Consider the following 9,050-nt stretch of genomic DNA (forward strand, 5'->3'; position numbering starts at 1 on the left):
TCGACGGTCAAATTGCTACATTCACAGATGCCTCTCCTTAACATTTTCTCAGGCACGAGCAGGCACCCGGATAGGATCTCCGGCCATCCGCAAGCCAGCTGGATGGCTTTTATTGTACTTTCAAAGCAAAGTTTCGACCCCACAATAACCTTAAATACTCTGCCATGGAGGCCCCTTAAACGGGAATAAAATGAAAGTTACCAATACTCAAGTAGCCAAATATAAACGTAAACAAAATAAGTGTTAGTACTAGCAGCAAACCATGCGAACTTGGCTATGTACTAAGTATTACATATTAAAACATCTAAATGAAGGTCATTTAAACGGTCCCTGACTCTCCGTCGAAATGGACAATAATCCGGCTTCAAAGAAATCTCTGTATGTGTAAAATAACTTAAAATCTGCGCAGCGGACACCTCAATATATTGTACCAAACGATAGAAAATTGATGTTAATTCAAATCCTTGGAAAATATTCTTCTCACAATGCCAAATACTAAACTATATCAAAGTACTGAGTACCGTACTGATGGAATTAAGGTGATTTATGTTCGTGTATGAAAAGAATCCATTCCAAAAATGGCACAAGCACTAGCAGCGCTTTGAAAGTTAGAAATCCAATACATATAGGATTTGATTCGGCTAACCATATCATAGAGACCGTACCATAGCTCTTCGCATACTTTGATTTTTCAAACTAAAGTGATTTTTACAAGTGCACCGGTTACAATAAAAATGTAAACAACGGACTCTGTCTATGAAACTTTGAAATGAATGAATGACAGTCGATCTTAGTCATAATACTGATTGACAGTGAATGCTAATGACTCCATGTGTTGCAGAAAGGTATTTAGTTTGTAACTGTAATTTCCCATCAATTGAAATCCTCTCTAAACTGGTAAAATAATTACTTATATTTGGACAAATCTTATCGTCTTTGCCGTTCGGCAGCTGCAAAAAGGGCAAATATAAAAGATTCAGTGTAAGTAATATTTCACTGGTATTGCCAGTTAGTAAGTTCATACTCTGAACAACACGTCAGAGAAATCTGGGCAGATTTGACCAATTATGACGTTGGCAGCATTAGATTATATTTTTTCTTTACACAAAAATTGCCGTAAGGTAACAAAGCGAATACGCCGATAATCCGGAGTTCACCGATAATTGATCCAGTTCACGCAATGTAATCCAGCAATTAAACTGCATAGCTATTAGCTACTACTATTATAGGGAAGTGGTAGAGTGTCTGCCTTAGGTGTGAGAGGTCCTGGGTTCGAGTCCCAGTTAGAGCTTAACTATTTAGATTCTGCTAAAGCATAGTTTTGCTGTTAATAGAATGTTCCAGATGTTCTAAATTTTTAACACACATTATCATGGATCAGTATTTAGCAATCCAGATCAAAGTTGAATGTTAAATCAAATGCACCCAATTAGAAAATATTGACTATATTATGTCCCTTTGATGTTTATGCTCTCCATGTTCAAGAAGAGTTACATTTCCTTGATCACAAATTTTCGTTATCATGAAAATATTAAATGCTCATAACTCCGCACTTCTGGTTAAAATATTGTCTATATTTCTGTTTTTGAGAAATATATGGACATTTGTCTTCATTTCAAAGCTTTTTTAACTTCAAACCTATGATTTGAAAAACTTAGGTACTATCTCTACATATCATTAATATCATACTGCGATTTGGCGATTTGGTGATATATAGAGTTATGCAATCAAACCCCTGTAAAGTAAAAATATGTTAAGTAAAGGCACGCAGCCGATAGTTATTCGTAGTACATTACTGCGTCATTGGTATGTATTCAAAGTATGTTGAACTAATCTTTTTTACTAGGCCTGAGTACTTTAAGTTTGTGATCAAGTCCACGGCTGCCTGAAAGGTGGTGATAGAGGCTAAATGTTCCGGTCTGTAACGATACATATGTCAGTGTTGGTAAATTATTCCGCATTGTACAATTATTCCCACTGTACAACTACATTGTACAGCAGATAGATACGAAATAGCTTTGAGACAGTCTATTCCTGATTAAATTTTGCGCGGTTACATAGAGAAGGTGATTTTCCTTCTAAAGATCAAACTCGAAAAATTACGATTCGTATTAAATGAGTTTAAGGTGGCGGGGGGAGGCTTTTTATTTTTAAAAGATAAGGATAAATATCCAACAGGGAAAGCCAGTTCCAAAAACGTAGCCTCCCTAAACCTTAACTCAGCACGCGGACGTGCACACAACCAACACACACACTCACACAAAACAAACACACTAGCACAAAACGAACAAATAAATTATTGCAAAGTTAGAAAATCAGCCAATTTTCCTCTTTAACCATAATATCATGCACGGGTAAACACCAGTATTGATCCAACAACTTTGCGCTAAATTTTGAAGGTAAGGGTAGAGTTCTTTTGCATTCAGATCGTGTCCTTAATGATGATTCTCTTGTTTCAACAGAGGCATTGAGTAAATGCATAGTTGGTTCAAGATATTTTATTTTTCATAATTTCACGTGTATTTTGGGGGTTAACATGTCATGATTTTGTAACCATTACATGTGTGACAGATTTAACAAGAAGTCTTTACTTTCATTAACTTTGTCCTGTGTCTTTGGAACATGGTGAAGATTAAAATTGAAGGGTTAAATGTTTTCATTTTTTTTGTTTTCCTTTGATTTAGCCTTAGAGTCCATATTTTGTCCATATAATTTTGTGCAAATGTCATTTATTACGCATCCACTCAGACACTATTGTAGGGTTTCTAATTTAGGAGAGTGCGTTCTGAGAACGGGGCTATTCATATTCGATTGTTCTTCTGTTTTCAAGGCATCAGAAAGATTTAAGGATATAAAAATTACCGCTGATTTAAACATAGGATTTACAGATAAGTATCAATAAGAACACATTTAGCATAAAAAAGTTATATCTCATGAAAAGAATTTTACATATCTAAATTGAATAATACAAGGACTAAAGACTCAGTGAACAAGATTTGTCACTATTAGTGGCAAATGCCAACGGACAAGAATTTACACGCACGCACGGACGGACAGTGCGATTTTAATATGCCTATCTTCAGGGCCATAAACAGAAGCACAGAAACTGAAATGTAACAAATGTAAAACTGCATGTTGTTCAGTTATTCAGTTACTTATCTCTTAGATACTTCTTAGCTGTTTATATTAGAAGATTTGCTAGTATAAAAATGACATTTGGGACACTCCTTTACGCTGGAGCTCTTCACAGCGCATTCCAAGAAAACCAAAATTATACTAATCAATTTATAGCAATCAGTCCTCTTGTAGTTATTTTCCGGTTCAGTGAGGTAGAAAGAGTATTAATTTTTGTGCGCGTCTCAGGAATGTTCCGCCGCAACACGTACGTGTAATACTTTTTAATGCTGGTAGTTGATATTTCTTATAGATTATAATTATGTATTTTTCCTTTTATTCAGATGCCAAGACGGTAGCATGCATTTGCACTACCGTCCATGAACAGGCTCAGTCAAACCGAGCCTGCAACATTTTCGTTTTTGTTGTGTTGAGCGACCTGTGGAGTTTCCACTTTTTCAATTTTATTATTATAGGATGATTTTTCCATCATAGACGTAGAACGATGTTCACGAGAAACAGAGTAACTATAAAATTTCTCATCTGGTTTAGATAATTTACATTATTTCGTTTAATTTGTTTTAACGAAGATGTTTTATTAATAGTTTGCATCAGAATGTAAAAACATTTCTCTTTACTCATAAAGTACTATTCAGCGAGGGACCCAATAGTCCAATAACACATCAATGCGTTTGCTGTTGTATGTATTTGTCTTATAATTATGGCTGCTGCATTTCTGGTACGCGGCTGTTCCTCACATTCTTCATTTGGGAAAGCAAACGTGCTGATATTATTATCCAAATAAGAATGTTGACAATTGTCTGTGTGAATCAAATGTCACCGTTAAGCGCCTGGAACTAGACTGACTGGATTGGTGCCAGACTTATTGATCATTATGAAGTACAAATACTGACAATAAATTCGAACATTCATTTACTATACTTCAAATCTTTCATGTATACTGTATTTTGTGACATCTGCTTAACTTGGTACTAGCAATTCGTATAGTCTTGTCTGTTTTAGCAGATATATGCTTATATATAAGAGTTGTATTTAGTGTATAAATATAAATATATAAGTTCCAAGCATTTTATTGGTATTTGGTCTAACATACTTTTTAACATATTTGGGAGATATTTCGGTTGATTGAATATTGCATCTAAAAATATATGTTGGCCATCTGACAAATGCCTCTGAACTAGGCAAAAATGGGGGCATAAACGATCACTATATTTCAAAATTTTCATTTCCATTGATATCAAGTTAAAATGTGTACTTTTCGGGGTTTCAAAACGGGAAAATAGATAACATAAAAAATCAAATATCTTTAATAGAATAGAAAAATGAGACTAAACATTAAATTGAAAACTTCTGTTGAAATCTTATAGCGAGAAAAAATATCTTTGTTATGAAATATTTTTGCAGTCTTCAAATATTCATTTAAGACAAAAACAATGGGGAAATTAAACCAAATTTACTCCTATGTGATGAACAGAATATCATCTATAACATATTTTATCTTATCCTGGTAAGATCATTGCATTGAATAATCTATTTTAATATTTAATTATTATAATAATTGGTGATTAATCATGACAGGAATTGCAATTAAGGCTAATGTTGTGAACTTAATAAGTAAAAAAATCGATGTCTCTACATTAACAAACGTTACTTTGGAGTGCCATTTTGGGAATATGCCTAGTACAAAACCTTTAATTTCATACGCGCAGTCAGAATTTGATGGGTCCCTTCTGAAATGCCTACAGAGTAAGTTATTATGGAAAAAGTATATCGACCATTTTCTTTCACCATACCCAAAATGCCAGTGACGTTTTCCATTGTCGCTGCAACAACAACAAGCATACATGGACTTAAACGCTAGGCCTAGTTTCTATTTTTCTTCTTTACGTTTAATTATAGCATTGAAATAGATTGGAGTCTTTGGAAGGCAATTAGTGACAGAACTTATTGAATCAACCTTTTAAAATATAACCTACCGAACGATATAACACATGTACAAGGTCTTAGCTGAGAGAATTATCACAACTCAGGACTCATTATTTAAATGCATACAAATAAGGAAATACTTCTATTTTGAAAAGAGCAAATTAGATAAAACATCAACTATTCTTTATTCACTGGAACGAGAAAGTCATTACATAGAAAATTATATGCTCTTCGATTTACTCTTAAAAATAATAGCATTTTTCTGTCTTTCTCTTTCTTCGTTCTGTAGAGTTCGCATAGAAAGTGATTCATTCAGGCACATTGCAATCATTGCGCTATCTAGTTCTTAATATCTTAATATCGTTGAAATGCTATGAGAATGATAAAATGCCAACAATTAATAAATTCCCATAACAAGTAATAATATATTAGTGATATTGTTATGCACAATGTAATGTGACTTACAAAACGAGAAAAAACAGGATTGATACATTATTTAAAGTCAGATTATCCTATTAGAATGTCAAACTGAAAAATGTGTATCTTTAATAGAAGCTTCACGTGATTAAGTTGTATTTAATAAAATGAAAGAAGATTTTTTGACGTCGATTAGTAACTGGGAAATGTATATGAGATTCTAGCAATGTGTTTTGACAACATAGATTATATCTTAATATCTGAATACTTTTTTTCAAAACCCATTGGATCTTTTCTTCATAGTTTCTTTCAGATAAGGCAAAATGAACTGCTGTAAGGTGACTTATGCCAGAACTAGATAATTTGTTTCCCCTTTTACATAACGGTTGGAACCGTCAAATTTACTATAGTATATTTTAAATTAACATAGCCATAAATAGATTATTTTCCGAGTTAAAGTCATAAATTCTGGTACCAGTTTATGTTTTGACATTTCAAAAAGAGATAACTGCATGAATTACTTTATAGTATGAAGATGAAAGCTTCACTGTTGAACGTACTTGTTCCATTTTCTCTCAGATGCAATATACGCCCCCCCCCCCCCACCCCACATCAGGATACGCAATATGAAGAAATAGAGATTATCTCATATTTACTTTTTTCGTGTAGAAGATATAACGAAATCAAAAAAAGACAAAAATTATGTCTTTCCGTTTTTTGATTCACATACCACATACAATGTAGTTGAGTGATAGCAGGAACTATCTTTAAACATAATTTAGATCAATCGATAAACACGAAGCTGTATATTTACTACTGTGATATAACGCCATCACTTTGAGCAATCAACATTATTTACCTCTAAAACTGAGCTTGAATATCAATAGTTCATCAATGAAAACGTTTATAATACTCAGTGCGTATCAACCACTGATTGTTCTTCCCTGGGTGAACTGGCTCTTTTTATGGAGCTCAATCTGATCAACCAAGTTCCCGATACTACAAATTGCATATTTGAAACTTTTGGGTAATATACAATCATGTGCATTATTTAACTGGCACAACAGTTAGTTACAAAGAAACTAGTTCTTAAATCAATATAATATACTAAACTCTATTTTACTTATATTTCATTTTATTTGAATACGAAGAAAGTAATATTCAGACGAAGAGAATAGCGCTTTGTGCGGTCAGTCAAATGAAATTAATGATGGTGTGCAATGTTACTAGAAATCGTATCAGCTCGAAAGAAAAAATAATTGCAGTACGCATCGACTATCAGAAACAGTCGCGTTAGTCTCCCTGTCTAAAGATAACTAGACATTAAAAAAAAAAAAAAACGTTTTATTGGTTTGTCGAGAGCTTGCCGACTTCCGGGTCAAAGCAAGCTTAATGCTGCTGCGCCGAAAAAAACATCAGGAATTATGCGACATAATGATTTTATCATCTGGTCTTGGACTATCGTCCTGGCAAAGATTTTGAATTTTGTATATGGCCTTGTCCTGTGGTACTGACCACGGTCACTTGGTTTCATATTGGCCTTTGTACATGCCCTTTGACTGTAGTATTGGTAACGCTCACTTGATTTTGAATTTGTTATATTGGTTTAGTGCACGGTCTTGTATTGGCAATAACAAAATCTATCTGAAATAACCATGTTTGTGAACAGAAATGTTAAAGACACTGACCTCCAGATCGTACAAAAAACTGATATCAAAAATTATTGTTTTTATGTATATCTTAAGAGGGCTTTGAGACTTAATTACTGACAGACTAAATGTTAGTATAAGTTGTTTTTACCAATGTTTTCATTCACAATTGAAAAGCGTTTGTAACTGGATAAAGGCTTAACTGCCTTCCTTAATTAAAAAGCTTTATATTAAACAACCGTTAAGTATGTTTTCTTATGTTGTGGTTTGGTCAAGAACGCAGGAAAGGTTTTATTGTCGCGGCAGCCCGGTATCGATTCCAGACGCAGACGGTTTTGTTTTCTCTCTCTTAATTTTATGCATCTTAAGATGCTTTAGAAACAAAAACTCATGTTCTTATGTTCAACATATGATCATATTTCAATTTTAAAGAAATATCATATTAAGCCACAATCTTGAGGTCAGTGTTTCTAACCATTAACAAAACTTCTTTGAAATAAAGAAAATTTCATTTTGTAACTGAATACAGCTATGACTTATCACTTACAATATTAGCAGAGTTGGAAATTTTCTGATCAATTACAACAACTTCAACGAGTATCCGGTGCTTTCACACATAAATTGCAATAATTACCAGGAGATTTCTACCATATGGTTGGAGTAATGTCATTGTGTCTCTTCAATGTAAAATCACCTACACGGATGGAAAGAAAACACAAATGTAGGACAGAAATTATACCGTCAGTAAAATGTCTGTATTGTTGTTCAAAAGTAATATCTTATTAAAAGTCGATCGTGCAAGAGAAAACTCAGGTGGAAGAACCTTTACAATATAGATATCATGTCTGTTTAATCTGTCTACAAAGCGGTTCACCAACAAACTTTACACAAGAACAGTAAAAACAATTTCATCATCTATTTGTTACTGTTTCGTTTCGAAAGTTATACTGTATTAACCAGGAACATGTTAATCTAACTAAATGGTGTTTGAACGTCAATACGGTTGCATAATTTCATAAGTGAACAAAACCAATAAACAGAAAAAACAAAAGCATGTAACAACACATTGATTCGCTATTTAATACAGCTTCAGCTACTGACTAAAAGAGTTTTCTTACATATTTTCTATCGTATTATTAAGTCAGTTTATGACTATGTTAAATTCTTGTTTCATCAATTTATTTTCTGTCCATTCTTGTAAAACCGAAATAGAAAAATGTCATTAAAATGCAGATCTTATGCGATACAGAGCTCATCGTGTCCTTTGTTGGCCCAAAAGAATGTTTTTATCTGTGCTCTGTACATTGTTCAATTGCTATCTACTTGTATTTACATACATCATTATAATAAAAACCTTGTTCCTCAATACTTTAACACGCTTAACACATTGCAATATTATTGGTCACAAAAAACAACAACAACCAAATGCATGAAACATTTTTAAGAAACAACAATCCTTGAGGTCTGTATTGAGTTTTTAACAATCAAAACACAATGCAATGTAAAGGTAACTGCTTTTTGTGTCTTTTAAGTCCAATAAATGTTTTATACACTGTAGCAAAGGATATGACTTAATCTGCACGTCTGGTAATTCTGACTACCTTATCTGCATATATCAAATGTCTACTGTCACTGTTGTGTATGTTAACTAAGAGGTAATTCATGTTAAAGCATAAAAATCCCCTCTTTTTATCTTAAGAATTTTGCCACTTCCTTGAAGGTTGACTGAATAAGGCAAATGATTACGAAAACATAGAAAATTAATCAGATTGCTCTGCATATAATCCTTTTTAACAACTAGTTAACATATTAATGCCTTTTTCAGCATTGGCTATTTCCATTAAAGTTTGTCGGATAATCATTCGAGCACTTTCCCTTGAAATCTATCATGGCGGCCATCATTCAGACAAGTACATTAGCAAT

The sequence above is a fragment of the Mercenaria mercenaria genome, chromosome 6 (assembly GCF_021730395.1).
Source record: "Mercenaria mercenaria strain notata chromosome 6, MADL_Memer_1, whole genome shotgun sequence".
In the NCBI taxonomy this organism is placed as follows: Eukaryota; Metazoa; Mollusca; class Bivalvia; order Venerida; family Veneridae; genus Mercenaria; species Mercenaria mercenaria.